This window comes from Aythya ferina (genome assembly GCF_964211825.1).
Source record: "Aythya ferina genome assembly, chromosome: 1".
Taxonomy (NCBI): domain Eukaryota; kingdom Metazoa; phylum Chordata; class Aves; order Anseriformes; family Anatidae; genus Aythya; species Aythya ferina.
In genome coordinates this window covers 22,321,188-22,339,700 of record NC_140296.1, presented here as the reverse complement: position 1 = coordinate 22,339,700, position 18,513 = coordinate 22,321,188, and the positions used below count along the sequence as shown (strand labels likewise).

Below are 18,513 nucleotides of genomic sequence, written 5' to 3'. Positions count from 1 at the left end.
CAGTGAAGCACAACAGCACAGCTGCCAGGAATAAAGGCTGACTCTCTTCTGCTAAATAGGAACAGACCAGGGCATGAGCACGAGCACCAAGCCCAACTGCCCACGCTGCTTAAGCATTAGTTAACTCCCTGGCAATGTCTGCATTACTCCGACTTGCTCCAATGGAGACAAACATGTGGCCAAGAGGAAATCAGTTTGCCTGTGCCGTTTGTTAGTAGAGCCATGGATACTCCCAGTACCTCGAGCAGTACAGACACAAACAAACGATAGCATTTACAATGGAATCACATAGATCTGCTACAGGTTTTTAACATATTCTATGCTCATAATTGTTGTCTGGGTATCACTGAAAGGTTTAGTTTGGAGAATCTGATATATCTAAGTTACTACAGCAACCAATATGCCCAGCTATCAATCAGAAAGTGACTATCACTGCATTGGGATTGGAAGCACTCTGGAGCTACATCCTCTTCACACTACATTTTTATTTTATTTATTTTTTGCTATGCTCATATCACAGCTTCCTGAGACAGCTAAACAAAGGGTCACTGGTAGGGTGACATTAAAAAATGTCTTGTATGATAAAAGCTTAGTTTTCAGTGTGCTACTCCTAACTTCAATACACGTCACTATGTCCTCAGCCACATGGAGGACAACTGGCATGGACCCATCCTCATTTTCACTCAGACACTGAGAAGTTCTGAAAGAACATTTCCCTGGTTCCCTAGTTCACAAACTGTGCCCCAAAGTACCTGCAACCAAGTTCCGATGCCTGTGAATATTCCAATTTTCTAGTATAATTTGTGCAATCTGCACATTTAAATAATTAATCTTACTGCTGTAATGGTAAACAGGATTTGACAGTAATTCAGAGTGATGTTCCTTCTCCTGTGCACTTGAGGAGATGTGAGTTGGATATGATGAGCTAGAGACAGTGACATGAATACTTTTGCAGATGTAAGGACAAGTTCCGTATGTGTTTTGCTTGTGATACTCAAATTACCATCAATGAAGAGCATACAAGTAGCATATACAAAACTCACTGATTTTAAAACAGGATCATTAACAACATTAAAGTCAGATTTTAATTTCTATACTGTGCCATGTAAAACTCAAAAATCAGAAACAATCTACTATTTTTATGTGTAAAAAGGAACAGTTCAACAAGTCTCTCAACCCACAGAGCAATCTACATACCACGTAAGTTAAAATCTGACCCTAATGATGAACTTTTCATTGAGCTATTTCCCAAAAGAAGGAAAATACTTCCACAGCCTTTTAGGCTGCACTTTCTTCTCCTCATACACAGCTCTGAGATCCAAACATTTTTGATTTTATAAACTGAAACTAGTCTGAAAGCATTTTAGTTGTGTAATTAAGGTGGGAAGAAACATCCAAAGAAAGTGTCAGAACAGAAAAGCTCCTAAGGAGAATAACGTGTAAAATATTTCTATCCTGCTCTATAGTGCCACTCAAAAATTGGTTTATGATCTTGGAACACTGACAGGAAAAGGCTTCTTAAAGCTTTTGTGTTTTAACAGCAGTGGAATTGGTGAAGGATCTTGCATCAGTTCAGGTGTTGTACCTTTTGTGCAAATGGCCTTGCAGTTCAACGCTTTGGGAGTTGAAGATTAGACCCATTTGTTTTTTTTGGCAATATCTGACATTTTTTGTGTCAGAGGATTTTCTTATAATTGCTCATCAGCAAGACCTTGTCTGAACATTTAAATAATTTACAAGCACAAAACCTATTAGTTGTATTTTATTAAAAATGGGCCAAACTTGCCACTAGTACAATTACATGTAGCTTCTTTGAAGTGAATTGCACTACATATGCTTACACAGCAGGGAATTGGCCCAGATGCTGTCAAAATGCTTCATTACTAGTCAGGTCAGACAATAAGTCAGATCTTCTGTTTGTGAAGTACTGCAATTTATGCCTAAAGACTGGAAGAATTGGTATATAAAGTAATTACCAAAACTGGAAAGCAATCATCTCCTAAATCTGGAAAACCTCATCTATAATTCTATTTTTTACCCAAAAAGAAAGACCCACAAAAAAATCCCAAAGCAAATGGGAAAGAAAATACCATAATGTCAGACATTAAAAAAAAAAAAAAAAAAAAAAAAAAAAAAGTATTCCTTTCTTCCAAATACAAGGAAACATATATATATATATATATATATATATATATATATATTTTTTTTTTTTTTTTCAAAAATCCATCCTTCAGCATTTTTTGGGTTCATTTAAAGGCCCACTGTCAGAGAATCATTGATCCATTCAGGCTGGAGGGGATCTTGGAAGTCTCTAGTCCAGGGTCAACACTGAGCTCAGACCAGGTTGCTCCTGAAAACCTCCAATGACAGTGAGACTGTACAAGATTGACTGTCTCATGGGACAGCCTCCTGTTCTCCATATTTCTAGTCTGAACCTCTCTTGTTTCATCTTATGCCTGTTATCTTCTGTCCTCCTGCCACATACCATCATGAAGAGACCAGCTGTATCTTTTCAATGACCCTGTATGCACTGAGGGCTGCTGTCAAGTCCCCCACCAAGCTGTTTGTACTCCAAGTAGAACAAATTCACCTTTCCCAGACTCTCCTCCCAGGGCAAATAATCTAGCCCCACCATCTTTTTGGTCTCTGCCAAACTCCCTCAAACATCAAGTTCATCAATGTCTTTGCTGTATTGTGAGGGCCAAAACTGAATGCAGTAATGATATGCGGTCTAACAAGTACTGAGCAGATGGGATAATCCGTTCCTTCTGGTTCTTCTACTCTTAATAGAGCCCAGGATGCTGAGCCTATACCCTTCTGGGAATTTAGTCCATCAGCACAGGACTTTGTATTTGTCTTCATTAAATTTCATGAGGTTTCCACTGACCCATTCCTCCAGTCTGTCTGGGTCCCCTGGATGACAGCCAAGCCCCCCAACATATCATGTGGTTCCCCTCAGTCTTGTGTCACCCACTGACTTGATGAGGGGACATTTTAAGTCTCCTTCTCCATGTCACTGATGAAAATAGTAAGCAGGGTTCCTCTCCACATGGATACCTGGGGAATTCGGCTCCTAACTGGCCTGCAGATAGATTGTGAACCAACAATTACCACACTGTGAGCCCAAAATAACACGCCAGCTTTTCATCCGTCTAGCTGTCCACCCATCTAGAGTGTATCCCAGGCAGGACACAAGGATTTTGCTGCATCCAGCTACACTAAACTGAACTTCTGTAGGGCTAGTTAAGAATCAGAAGATGACAGACATTTGCCGGGGTTGCTGATGAGCCAACATCATCTCTTTACCTGTCCCCATGTTGGATCATGGCAGGAAAATAGCAGCCAAGTAGGAAAATCAAGAAGGCAAGATACACACCAGTGAACTACTGCCTTCACTCCTATGAGGGAACAGGCTTCATGACTACTGTGTCCTTCTCACCCATACCAGGAGTCTGGCCATAATTTATCAATGCGGACACATTTGCCATAAAAACCTGAATACTTCCAACACCTACTGACAACTCTGAAATTCCCCAGTGACCTTGCCAACTTCTAGTACACAGCCAGAGTGCCAAGTTAGATGTTTTACAGTGCTCAGAACATGTACTGTCAAGAAGAAGATAATGAATATGATAATATATACAACTTATAATTAATACACAAAAGTGCTTTAAATAATTTGCATAAAACGTCAGTCACAAAGTAGGACAAACCTTTACAGCCAAGTTTCCAAAAAAATAAAAAAATAAAATCTAATTGATCACGTCCCTTCTGTACTTTAAGTCTATTATACATCTCTGCGAGTGACCTATTATTTCCTACAAGAAATTCACAGCTCAGAGGAAGTCTCCTAAGACAGGGAAAGCAAAACTCACATGGAATATATAGGCCAGCTCATCCAGAAGTAGCACAAAGACCCCAAACAGAGACTTTTTGTCTATGAACTTATATGAACTTCCACAATTTTAGCCAAGTCTCTTTTTCTAAAATTCCCAGAAATCCCTTATTCTCCACCAAGATTCAGCACATGAACATCCAGAAAGATTAGGCTTCCCTGGTGGGAAATTAGACATGAGATTAAGAACTCAGTTTAAAATGGGGACCTAGTTTCTATTTAAATATGGCTGCTTGTTTCTTATAAAGTGACTAATATGACACACCTAAAACCAGGCCAGCTGAAGAGGGGAAAAAACAGATCAGCTGTTTAGAAAATATCTCTGTTTCGCAATCTCCTGTTTAGTTTGTACATCTGACAAAGAGTAAAGGAGATGAAAAGCTGGCTGTGAAAGATGAATTACTGGCCCAACAGTGCAAATCCAAGAACAGAGCATAGAGCTGTTTGTAAATTGGGTATTAGATGCTATTTTTTATTTACATAGGGATTATTTCTGGGGGAATCTGTCAGATCGTGTGCTATCCAGTAGCTGCAAGGTGTACCTCGCAAGCCTACTGTATTACTTACAGTCTTTTTTGTTTGGTTCCTGCTGAAGATGCTCCTGTGGGAAGGCTCTTGCTCTCTGGTCATCAAAAGCCTTGAAAAGATACCAAAATGGAAAAAAAAAAAAAAAAAAAAATCACCCTAGGCCAATTGGGAGGTTCTCTGTATTATATTTATTGAACTGTCAGTTCATTTTTTTTTCACAAAAGCACCAATCTAGATTGTGTTTGAACCACCTTACCAAACATTTTCTATTTATTTTATTGCCTGAGCTGCTGCTTGCAATTCAGCACAAGCTTTGGGCCTGTCCAGTGCTACGGAAACTGAACACTGGGAGCAACTCTCGAACATGGATGCGGCACTGTGGCAGCATGAGCTGCTGGGTCTTAGAAGTCAAAGAAAATGAAGCTGAGAGGCTTAGAGACTCTACACCCCTAGAGGATGCAGTCTTTGGGTTTGTTACCCATCTGAAGTGCTGTGTGATGAAGAGAGACTAAGTAAATAACATATCTATTTCTCAGAATTGTTTTGATGGAAAATTTACGCATGCTTTGGAAACTCTACTGGATGTGGAAATTGTCGTATAGCCTCTTAGGACAGTACTGAGAAAGAAATCCTTTACACTAGTGGGTATTGTGTATACTTTTTAGAGTACAAGCAGTGATGTAAACTGACTGCTTCTTCAAGAGGATGTTCTGCAAACTTAACAAATAAAAAGCTGTATTCTAGTAAGCAAAGTTTTTTCTCTCTTTGCTCGATCTAATTATTTGCAGTTGAATTCCTTTGTTGCATTCTCTCCCTGTATCTTCCTAGGTAACTATTCATACTGAAGACACAGTTGTGAGAAGTGGCAAGTGGCTGATGTGCTGCACAAATGTGAATTTGACTGTTGAAATGAAAGTATGATACGGTTAGACTGATCTCTCCCATTCAAAAAATGCATTTATAAATCAAAGTTACTACTTAACTTGGTTATAGGTATTCACTGGACAAATTTGTAGTTAAATATTCCCATTTATATTAAAAAAAAAAATCTGCAAGATGAGAAGTGTATTTCTCTGTGCTTTATTTCAAGTGACACATGAAAAATTATGCTTTTCTATGGACTTTCATATAGTTTCATTCAGAGAAGACTCCTCTCTTTTCCTCAAGTGTTCATCGGGTAATCCATCCTCTTATTGGAAGAAATACTATGGCAGAAGATAAAAAAAAAAAGTGCCTGTGAGCATGCTAATCCTGGGGTGATTGATTCCACCATTAGAAGGAAAGGTTATACACTATGCTCAGCAGTTTTTAAAGCTATCTGCAACACAGTGCCAGTCATCCAAGCACAGGACTGATCAGTGTGCAGACTTCAAATTAATTTGAGTCCTCTGAACCAAATGGCAAGTTTGATAACATTCATTTATTTTCATTCCCTCTCCCTCTTTCAGCACATGGCTGAAAACATCTGATATTCATGAGACTTTCATGGTCTAACCCCCAAAGCCAACTTGTTGCTCTCACACTCTGCACACATCTGTGCTCACACCAGGGTCAACACCCTACAAGACCTGCTCTATCTAACAGAACAGAAAAAAAGGCAGCAGACAACATAGCAAACTGCAGGGGAAAACAAACAAACAAACAACAACAACAACAACAAAGATCACTTCTACTTTATAATTTCTTCTTTTGCAGAATACATATTACACAAAGAGTCCTGTAACTTTTGTAGCCCTCCACACTGTCAACATGACTTCATCTATTTTTATTGGAAGAGATGGGACTTCTGGAACGTGGGCGCACTGTTAATCCAAGCAACATAATGATGTAAGTCTGAAAAGGCAAACTTTGTAAAACTTCTATAAATGCACTTGTCTTCATGAATTAATTGAAAATAAATATATTGATTCAAACAACGAACATCTATCAAAAGGGGTAAGTTTCAGCTGTGCAACTGATGCAAGCAGAAGGCAATCTACAAAGTCGATGACCAACTCCATATGATTGGCAAAATAGAAGAAAAACACTTATAGAAGAAAAATACTTACATAAGGCATTCTTTTCTTAAATACTTGTTTTCTTAAATTCTTAAATACGTGTTTTCATTTCTATGTATATTTCTCACTGCCATCTGCAAGGAAATCACACCTGAACATTGAAAAACAACTAGATTCAAGAAATTATCATACCAATAAAATAACCTTCAGTTGTAAATCCAGAAATGCATCATTTATTTCCTTTATGCTAATCCCTTCAATAATTAGAAGGATTAGTTTTAGCTTGTCAGCACTTTAATCCCTCTACATGATTTAACTCATTTTACTAAGAACTGCTGATTTCTGTAAAACTATCACAAAACTATTTCCTAGCAAAACATACCTGGGCTGGAGACACTCTTTTACATCTACATTACTGATTTTTTAAATAACAGTGTAATTGCCTTGAAGCAATAACCATAGTTATCATCAGAGTTAACATGTAACATTTGTTTCCAGTAGTGAACACACAATTTCTTGGTAAGCCGAAGACAAACCTACTTGTTCTTTACCATAGGTGTTTCTCACCTGCAGTCTCAACCTGCTGCCAAGTGCACCTGCACATCACTACATGTTTGGTGTCCATATTTCACCAGTGTTTGAAGTGGGTCATCCTCACATTGAGCGCTCAGAGACCACTTAGGGTGAAAAGCACTGAGCACATGCACGCTTTATCTCTTTTTCACCTTATCTTGGACAATGAATCACCAGGATAACAAGGCACTGCAATGAAAACAAGCTGCCAGATAATGTTGTATATGAGGTATTAGAAGCAAAAACAACCAGAAAGAGAACCAGATAAGTTCTCAGTAACAACAAGCAACAGCACACTCTTAATTCAGGTGCTTAATCTGTGTGACCAGAAGGACTGTATTTAATCATAACACAACTTCCACATGCTATGAAGTTTAAATGTTCCCTCTCAGATCATGTCCCTATCTTTAGCTGGGTATCACCATTTCTTCCTATTATTCTTCTGGCAGATCACAGTGAGCACAGATCATCTGTTCCCTTTGTAAGACCCGTTCAACCAACACAAACTGCTGATCACCTCTAAATTTTTCTAAGAAAGGAGCAGATACCTGCAAACCTATCTGCCTCCCTTGTGGTTCAGTACATGTTCACTATACCTAACAGTTCATCTTTCCTCAGAGCAGGAGAACTTAACTTCTTCAGGCCACGGGGTCACAATGCAGAGGGAGCAGGAAAAATATCTATTAAACATATTTTATAAAAGTAAACCCCACAGTCACCATGAATTTATGGGAAGCGTTCTTAGGGGAGGACTTCGATTTTGCACTATAGATTATGATGACATATATTCAACTGGAGATTAAAGGAAAAAAGTTTAAATGGAGTGACTAAACTAAAGACACTGCTGTCTCTTCTTTCTCACATTTACCTCTATGTACTATCCAGTAAGTCAGAAATATTACTCCACTTGTCCTGTCTGTTGCAGCAGATGGCCATACAAAACCCTTTAACTGACAGAATATGACAGGGCACTTTGTTGGCTTTCCACTTCTTGCTGCTCCTTGCAATAAATCTCACAATACACTGCATCCTTTATAAACCCTTCCACAATCCACTTCTTCATACCTGAGTAAGAATCAGATTAAGAGAAGCCAAAGACTCCTCATCTGTGTGCAGCAAACCAGATTCCCAACAGTTTGTACCTAAATGTCAGCCCTAATAAATAGGCATCACCGACAGATAGCCAACATGATTTATCTTGATCATAAAGGCAAACTAGTACCACGTTTAATTAGTATAATAGCATTTTGACCCACTTATTTTGTAATACCTGAAACAATAAATACATGAATATATTTTTTTCAGCTGTTCTTTCATTTCAGCAAATGATGTGTTGCTGCTAGGGGTACCAGGGCTTGAAAAACCGTAGCTTTGGATACAGTCTCCTAGGAAAGCAGAAATTTAAAAACAGCAATTACTTGTTTGTTGGAAATCAGAAAGTGCCCATAAATGGTTCAAGAAATCTTTCTGAAATTAAAGGTTGCAAATTATGCTTATGGGCAGTGATAGGCATCCTTTCTGGATCTCAAGTCTTCACTGAAGAAAGGATCAAACAAATCCATAGGATTCACTAGCCTATTCTACCATGTTCCCATGTCTTCATCAAAATGTGAGGTCAGTGGAAGCATGTTCCTCATGCTGACCCCCTTCCTGGGGTCGAGGGACATTGAATTACACCTCATGACAATTAAATTTCTAGTAGCAACTCAACCACTGTCCTCAAAGCCCAATGAACTGTAAAAAAAAAAAAAAAAAAAAGGCCCAAGCAACTTAAAAAATTAAAATGCCTCTCTATTGCATACTAAAATTGAGAACAATAAGGAGGGAAAGGAGGGAAAAAAAACACCTCTTTTTTACTTCTTCAGCAATTAACATTTTGAATAACATTCTGTAGATTCACAGGTGCTGTAGATAAATGCAGAGATGTGTCCAAAAGCCCAAATAATTTTGAAAAAAAATAGAGAATATAAGAAGAATCATATTCTGGCTGTTAGTAAGGGCCTTATAACTCTGTGTTTCCTTCAAGAGATTGTCACTGGCCCCCAGCAGACAGGAGAGCTTCCCCATGTGAAACTTGGGTGAATTGACCAGGCCAGCAAGAGAAATGCTGTGCCCATGTCCAAGCTTGCAAACGATGGAAAAGACAACTAGCACGTTTCATCTCTCACCATGGTGATATTTCTCAACCCACTTCCCTCTCAGAGCTAAACTTTGAGCTTATGTGAAGGGAAGGGGGTGCAGTGCCAAGGCAGGGTCCAGGTTACACCACCGCGCTGCTCACACAGCTATAAAAACAGCTCAGGTGGGAACAAAGGCAATCCTGCCTCCCATAGGGTATCCCCTATGCCACTGCCAATTGCTGAGCAGTTGTGCAATCTTACAAAAAGCACCTACACAAAATATTTTGTACTTAAACATTAATTCAGCCATTTCAATCCATGACAAAGAAGTCAGTGCTCTAGATTCCCAAAGGCCACCATGATTCACATGCAAAGCATGTATGCCTATTTCACTAGTATTTCCTATGAATAGTTACTATCTGCCAATTTACACACAAATCCATCACCAACGGGGCGTTTGTGCGCCAACAATGGATTTCTCCACTGTCTTTAATTTAAATTTATAATAGAATTTCTGCAGATAAACACAGCTTAGCAAAACATTGGTCAAACTGCAAGGAGTTTCATTTTCCTTAGGGGGAAGTAGATGCCAAACTGTAATAGAACCCCAGGAGGCCACAAAAACTAAATTATAAATCCCCAGATATTCTACCGTAGTCTACTAAGTTATTTTTTTTTTCCCTGCCAGGGGGATTACAACTGAGATGCTGCATCTGCAAAATCCAAAATCCTTTGCTGATACAAAATTAGTTTCTGTTTGGGTCCAAGCTTTATGGTAGCTGGCTTCCCACTCATGGTAAGCCATAAATTATTTACAAATCTTTGAGTATAAGCCTGTTATGAATACATTAACTGTTCTCTTACGTTCAGAACTCATTAGCAACAGGAGCAATTCTTTGGATGCTATTTTCCACTACATAGCCACTGTGTATGCTGAACCTGCTGTGCCACTTGAGAGTGTTGTATTTCCAGCGTTATCCTTATTTAAAAGAGTGATATGGAAAAGGGAATAACATTGTTGTGGAAAATATTTAAAAGAAAAATCAAAACAAGATTGACCCAGTAGGTGGATCACCTAATGGGTCTTTGTGGACTCTGCCTAGATGTGGGGATTTATTTCTAAAACACTGAAGACTCATTTGCTAGCCTGGATTCTAAGAAAATTGAGACTTATATAATCACATTGTCTTTCCCTAATAACCTTTGAGCCTGTTGGCCAGTTTTCAGTAAGCATGACAGCTATGGGCTAGGGAAGATAGAGGTCTCAGAAACTGAAGTTTGACAAGTTTTGAGGCAGCCGAAGGCTGGGTACAGATGATAGAGAAGCACACTGCTCACCATACGAGGAGCAGTCTGCTGGCTGTCCCCACACCTGTAACCCCAAACCAGCCACAGCCAGGGCTGACATTTGCCCACCAGGCTGGGAATGGAGGTCAAGCCAAGCAGATCGAGCAAGTGAGGGTGAGATGGGATGAGAGATTCCCTTCCCAGAAGATGTCAATCCCATGACCCCATGGCTGGCAAGGCCTGTGAGCGAACAGGACACCCAAACCCTCCTGGGCTCCATGCAAACCTCTCATCAGGGAAAGAGGCCACGACCATATGAAATTGGAGCACAGAATCACTGAATCATTTAGGTTGGAAAATGACAGCTAAAATCATCGAGTCGATTCAGATGAGGACTATCTGCGTTCTCTGAATTGCTGTAATTTGGCTCTGCCTTTGTGTTTTGCCAAGGATGGCACAGGCAGGCAAGATTTTCACTATATTTATAAATAAGTAAATTATACACATGCAAGTGCTCGCACGTGTGTGCGTGTAGGCATCGATTCCCCCAAAAGGTAAAAGCAGCCTAATGCACTGAGAAAACAGGCTGCACTGCTTTGCTTATAGCTACTTAAGCAGTCTGAAGGGATCCGAGCGAGAGAAATCAAGGAAAATGGAACATTACTGCACTCCCCAATCAGTGCGCTTAGTTACAAGACTTGCCAAATACAAATGTGATATCTCTGCTAAAATTAGGATATTAGTTCTAATTACCGGGTACACAAAAATCTCTAAATTCTAGAGCTGAACTGATAATGTTGCTATGGAAATAAGCTTAATTACTACAGGCCAGCTAACAAACTTCTCCATGCTGCTATCTTTACAAGCTATCTCCAAATTTTCTGATTTTTTTTTTCCTCCCTTGAATGGGACTAAATATCTCCAGTATTAACACTAATTAAATTCAGAAGCTGCAAGACTGAGGCTATTCTAGGATAAAATCAACAGAGGCTAATGGAAGGGACATGGGGAAAGCAGAGCTTCCCTGTAACCATCCCAAGAAATTAAAACCACATTTTAATCTGTATATTACCTCAAACACACCGGCATTTCCAATTCCCTAAGTGCATACTGATGAGTGCGTGGCTCTTCCCAACGTTTTTCTCCACTTCAGGAGTAACATTTATGGAAAAGCCTCCCAGGAGGGCCATGCAGAAGAGGCTTTTCCTCACTTGCCCAGACTTTGGCTACTCCCCATGAATACATCCACATGCACATGAGGACCAGCTGAGCACAGGGGCTGGGACAGAGCCTTGCACCCTGAAGGGAATTTCACTCCCTGTGCATCTCCTGCACCCTCCTTGAAGGCTTTCAGCTCTATACACAAGCTGGGACAAAAACATGGGATGATGCTACCAGCCCACAGGTGGCAAAATGCAAATCTTCCAGGTGAAATCCACAAATATGCAGGGGCTGAAAACACTTCACTCATGGTATTTCCAGCATTTGGAGGCAACCTGCAAATTTTTCACCAACAGGAAAAATACTTAACTGTATCAGCTAATTTATACAAAACAAATAATTCAAGCAGTCCAAATAAACAGCTGAAATCAGAAAACCTACAAGGAGTACATGTTACAAGGTTCCTTGTCGGTGGACTGCAGTATAAACTTGCTTGCATCCAATTTGACAAACGTCAATCTGTTGACTTTGGTTTAATTGCTCCTAATTTCTACCAATCTGAAAGCAAAAATAGTTTATTTTTACAAAGGACAAAAATCCTATTCACTTCAGAAACATTAATTTTTATTGACTTCTTCATCTATACTATTTTGGAAAGACTTTCTTAAATCTTTTCAAATTCACAAGTAATTGCCAAATTACACACAGCAATAATTTGGAGATAACTGATCTCAGAACAATTTTACCCCCAAAAAAAGTGAAACAAAAATGCCTCTGAACTTCTAAGCCTCTGATATTGCCTTCTGGATTGTAGACAACATTTTCAGATTGGTTCAGATTTACAGAATTGTGTATGCAAGTTAGCATTTATTTTTACCTTCATGTAATTGCAGGACATACATCAATAAGGTCTTGGATTCACAGAACTTAAACCCAGAGGAATGAACCAATTATCTGGTCTGACCTCTGTACATCACGAGTTATTAAATTTCATTCATTAGCCCCTTTATTGAGCTGCAGAAGTGGTAACTGACTTCCACCTGGAATTTCAACAGTATCAGCTTTCAGCCATTAGTCCTTGACAATCTTTTATCCTCTAGTCCTCTATGGCCACATTCATCTATGATATCAAGTCACCTCTCAGGCTTTTTCAGATCTGTTCAGTATATTGAGGTGTTTAATGCCTGTCACTGTAATTTCTTGGCTTATTTCTATGGTTCCTTCCTGTATCTTCTTCAATTTTTGATGTTACTTTTAAAATGAGAATACGAAGCCTTTAAAGAAAGGCAGAAATCATCCGTTCTTGCTGCCCCTTGGTTTATATACCCAAAGAGTTTATATACCCAATTTTATATACCCAAAGAGTGCAATCAGCTTCCAGCTAGCTGGCAAAAAGGGATACCACTAGATGCTTCAGTTATACCCCAAATATTTCGAGGAAGCAAAAAGCAGGTGGATTGCTTTACGGAAAGCAAACAATGCCTATTGCTCTGTCTGAGGCTTCCCCAAGGAAACTCAGTGGATATCTGCTGCAGAATTTCCACTGGCATAAAATATCCCATGCAGGCAGGGGATCTGCAGGATGTGAAACTTTTACAAGATCACTGTAGAGCTTCGTGTTCTCTAGTTTTTAGTGGTGAAATTGTTGGCATCAGTGGAAAAAAAAAGCAGGCGCTGCTTGCAGAGCTGAGCAGAGTTCACAGCCAGCTGCACAGAGGTGCTTTCCCATAGCAAATTCCCCCGCTTGGCATGGGAAGGCAGCATGCACACAGACCGTGCAAAGGGGAGAAACAAAGCAGATGTGACCTGTGCTGCTCTAGCCACTGTTCCTGGAGTAGATCCGCAGGTCCCAGGCAGCTCCTGCAGCTTGCTGCCGGATGACAAATGGTCTGGGGAACAGCGAACCGGTGTGCCAGGTGCCAGGGGACGGGAAAAGCAGGTTTACAACACACAAGGTGTGATGCAGAGGGCTGCAGGCTAAGTGTTGGCAAGCCGCTTCTGGAACCTCCTGGGGGATGGAGCAGCTCATTACTTGTTAGTTTATTCCTTAGGGTGGTGCCCCGCTAATGCAGAGCTCTGCTGCTGGTGGCACTTGCCGTGGTGGGGACGTGCCACTCCCTCTGCAGTAGCAGCTAGGGGAAGGCTGACATCTCTCCTGGGTCTCGTGGGAAACAATCATGCTAGTAAGCGGCAGGAAAACCTGTTCCCAAAGGAAGCCACCATCATCTTACCTTCACACCTTTGCAGATCAACTCTTCAGGCAGGGTAGAGACAAACCAAGCCCACACACCACCCAGACTGGTGCAACCTCCCCCTAGAAAGCAGGGTGTGCAGTCCCTTTCCAGCAATAAATCATTTCGGTTTGCTCCCTACCACCACACATCCCCTTCAGCTTTGTCTCCAGCAATGCTGCCAGCCCTCAGCATCCCGTGCAGATGTTGTCTTGGGCTCTGCCCCCCTGGAACGGGCTCTGCACTCAGCCTGTCCCAGGAGGTATTCTCACCCCTGGTTAAAAACCAGGAGGACTCACTGTTAAATCTGTGATGGCACCGCTCCACTTCCATCCCCTGGGATGTCCCCAGGGCCGTCCCCAGGGCCAGCACTGCTCACCACACAGCTCCTGCTTCCCCCAGGCACTCTCTTTCTCAAACCTAAGCATGCCTTCCCAGAGAAAAAGCACTGCAGTGAGGCACCTGCAACATAGCAAACGTGGGGTGGGAAGGGAAGGGGAAGAGCAAAACCCTATCTTTAACCTTATTCCTGACACATATTTGGCTTTGAGTGCTCTAGTGTGCAACTTCAGCAGTTTCCCTGCAGTGGGGGTTTCACAGATCCCTGTATGCCTGGGGGGGGACAATGATGGAGGATGCCTGTTTGGAGGCCTTTCTACAAAAAGCTTTTGGGGCTCCAACACCCCCAACTGAGATGACAGGGCTCCAGCCTTCAAAGGCTCTGCTGTGAGCTCCCTGCATGTCACCAAGCTTATTTACTCTGAGAACACTGATCCCCTCCAGCCAAGAGGGCACAGAAAGGCTCATGCTGCTCCGGGAGGGTCTGTTTGCCATGACCTTGTGTTCCCTGAAACGCTTGGCAAGCTTTCTGAGACAGCATCAGATCAGGTGGCTGATTATAGAACTGACTGACTTTGCACGGATACTCGATACATATGGAGATCCACATCAGGACTCATGGGGCTTGTGCTGTGTACGAACCTCAGCTGTTTTTTTCAAATGATCATTAATACAACTTCCCCCAAATCTGCAGTATGCCAAACCCCAAGCTGCACGATCAGTCCATCAAGTTGAAGTCTCACATGATCCCCGCCTCCCTGAGGACACATTTCAAAAATTACTTAAAACACAAATGCTTTCCCTTTCCACTTTCATTTCTCTCAAGAATACCGAGGAGATCCATAAAATTTCTAAAGCCAGGTTGTCATCTTTGGACATAAGCCATGCTTAGGATGTCTCACCCACAAAGGCAAATGTTTCAGAAAGTGCTGGCCATCCAAATCCAGGAAGGTGTGATTGAACTATTCTGCAGTCATATACATTGATGTTGCCTCCTACATCCTTTATAATAGATGTTATTTATTACACAGGGGAATGTATAATATATTAGACCAGACAGCAGTCAGTCAGACAAGAAGGAACCAGCAAGGCATAAATTCAGAGCAGATTTTAGCTTCTGCCTTTTCCAGGGAACGATAGCTGCCTGACTGGCTCTGCAAGTGAGGGATTACACACGCACACAAAACACACCGACATCTGTGCAAAATGAGTGGCTCAAATAAAATGATCAGTCTGATTCTCCAGGGAAAATGTGGGCATCACCTCAGACTAATTTTCCCTCTCGCATTTGTTTGCTAAAGGCTGTGGGAAGCAGAATGTGTGGTATTGGAAGCTATTGTGGTTTCTTAGGCTCGATGTGAACACATTTTAATCTTACTGTGACCTATGCTCTGCACATCCTCACATCCAAGGCCAATTTTAGGGAATGTGCAGCTAATCCATTCCCCTACAAGGATAGATACTTCTCAAATGAATTTGTAGGGCCTTTAAAATGAGCATCATTTGATGGTTCCCTGCTTGTCACCCAATTCCAAGTCACCAGAGCACTTCCATTACTGCTCAGACAGCAGGCAGTGGTTCCAAAATGATTATTAATGATACTACAACACCCTATCTGATGACTACACAAATTTAAATGCCGTAATTCATCCCAAACTGACAAATAATGACGACAAGGGCAGCTATGCCTGGCCAGGGCTCCTAGCCACTAGATAGAAGATGGGAGAAGAGAATAGGTGCTTAAACAACCCTGACTAATGGTGACACTCACCAAGAAAAGGAAGAATCTGTCCTGTCGTATTGTGGGGAAGCATCGGAGATGGAAGGCTGCTGTATGGAGTCCTACGCGACGAGTTGCAGAAGCTGCTGAGGGAGAAGGTGAATCGAGTCAGTTTGCAGAAGTGAAAGCCATTCAGCTGGCTTTAGACATTGCTGAACGAGAAAAATGGCCAGTTCTCTATCTCTACACCGATTCATGGATGGTAGCAAATGCCCTGTGGGGATGGTTACAGCAATGGAAGCAAAACAACTGGCAGCGTAGGGGCAAACCTATCTGGGCTGCTGCATTGTGGCAAGATATTGCTGCTCGGGTAGAGAACCTGGCTGTGAAAGTACGCCACGTAGATGCTCATGTGCCCAAGAATCGGGCTACTGAAGAACATCAAAACAACCAGCAGGTGGATCAGGCTGCTAAGATTGAAGTAGCTCAGGTGGACCTGGATTGGCAGCATAAAGGTGAATTATTTATAGCCCGATGGGCCCATGACACCTCAGGCCATCAAGGTAGAGATGCAACATACAGATGGGCTCGTGATCGAGGGGTGGACTTAACCATGGACGCTATAGCACAGGTTATTCATGACTGTGAAACATGTGCTGCAATCAAGCAAGCCAAACGGTCAAAGCCTCTTTGGTATGGAGGACGATGGCTGAAATATAAATATGGAGAGGCCTGGCAGATTGATTACATCACACTCCCTCAAACTCGCAATGGCAAGCGCCACGTACTTACAATGGTGGAAGCAACCACCGGATGGCTGGAAACATATCCTGTGCCTCATGCTACCGCCCGGAACACCATCCTGGGCCTTGAAAAGCAAGTCCTATGGCGACATGGCACCCCAGAAAGAATAGAATCAGACAATGGGACTCACTTCCGAAACAACCTTATAGACACTTGGGCCAAAGAACATGGTATTGAATGGGTGTATCACATCCCCTATCATGCACCAGCCTCCGGGAAAGTTGAACGATACAATGGCCTGTTAAAGACTACCTTGAAAGCAATGGGCGCTGGGACGTTCAAAAACTGGGATACGCATTTGGCAAAGGCCACCTGGTTAGTCAATACTAGGGGATCTACCAACCGAGCTGGACCTGCCCAATCAAACCTGTTACGTACTGTAGATGGGGATAAAGTTCCTGTAGTGCATGTAAAAAATATGCTGGGTAAAACAGTCTGGGCTACTCCTGCCTCAGGAAAAGGCAAACCTATTCGTGGAATTGTTTTCGCTCAGGGACCTGGATATACTTGGTGGGTGATGCAAAAGAACGGAGAGGTCCGGTGTGTACCTCAAGGAGATTTAATACTGGGTGAGAATAGCCCATGAACTGAATTGCACCATGTTAAATAGTATATTATACTGTATGTTATCACTACCATGATTACTATAGGTGACTAATTAGAATGTATGGAAAAGAGTGTAACCTGAGCATGACATAAATGGTATGGAATAAGGGGTGGATAGATGTCCTGGTTTCAGTTAGCACAGAATTAATTTTCTTCCTAGTAGCTGGTGGAATGCTGTGTTTTGGCTTAGAATGAGAAGAGTGCTGATAACACCCCGCTGCTTTAATTGTTGCAGAGCAGTGCTTATACTAAGCCAAGGACATCTCAGCCTTTGCTCTGTCCTGCCAACGGGCAGGCTGGGGGGTGCAGTAAGAGCTGGGAGGGGACAGACCCAGGACAGGTGACCCAAACTAGCCAAAGGGGTATTCCATACCATCTGACGTCATGCTAAACAATATATAGGGGTGGCTAGCCGGGGGGAGGGGGCCGGACTGCTCGGGGTTAGGCTGGGCATCGGTCAGCGGGTGGTGAGCAATTGCATTGTGCATCACTTGTTCGTACATACTATTATTACTTTCGTATTATCACCATTGTATCATCATTATTATTATTGTTATTATTATTTTGTTATTTTTTTTTCCTGTCTTATTAAACTGTCTTTATCTCAACTCACGGGCTTCACTTTCCATTTCTCTCCCCCGTCCCAGAGAGGGAGGGGGGAGGGTGAGCGAACGGCTGCGTGGTGTTTAGCTGCCGGTCGGGTTAAACCACGACAGAATCTTAACTTGGAGTATGGGATAAAATAAAGAGAATAAAACCCAGGGTATACAAACAAGCAGCCAGAGACCAGCTGTGAGCATCTGAGGTGTCCCGAGTGCCAAAGAAGTAGAGGACATGCCTGGAGAAATCAAGATGTGGAGTACTAGATGAAAGCCTACTCCCTGTACCCCAGGGGAGTTTTCCCATTTGTTTCAGAAGATGTCATCCACAAGGTTTAGATATTTGGAGCAGCTGTGTTAAAGATAGTTTGCAGCAGAAAGAGTAATTGCTTAGATTGAAACACTCCTTTAAAATGAACGGAGAGGGCTTCAAAGAGTAGGCTGCCACATTTTCTTCAAACTCAGTTCTTGCCTGCATTATTTACTTGAAAAACTTCCTTAATGAGAAGGGAACAAGGAGAATTATGACACCACAACGGTGACCTCTGCTTGATGAAAAGGAATTGTTTTGATCAAGTGGGTTAAAACAGTTTTCCCAGAAGGCTAAAATCTATTTTGTATGGACACTATAAAAATAGCCGGAAGAAAAGACA

General features: G+C 41.8%; 1 protein-coding gene across 4 annotated transcripts in view; it reads right to left on the bottom strand.

Annotated features, from left to right (window-relative positions):
- Window positions 1-18,513, bottom strand: part of MTUS2 (microtubule associated scaffold protein 2) — a 279,879-nt gene that overhangs the window by 217,161 nt on the left and 44,205 nt on the right. For 2 of the 4 annotated variants that reach the window (XM_084534381.1, XM_084534382.1), the window contains exons 3-4: window positions 12,003-12,119; window positions 4,463-4,532 (exon numbers count right to left, since the gene is read on the bottom strand). The exons of the other annotated variants lie outside the window; for them this stretch is intronic. The gene's annotated coding sequence lies outside the window, so the exon portion shown is untranslated. The remainder of the gene's footprint in view (window positions 1-4,462; window positions 4,533-12,002; window positions 12,120-18,513) is intronic. 4 annotated transcript variants of the gene reach the window in all.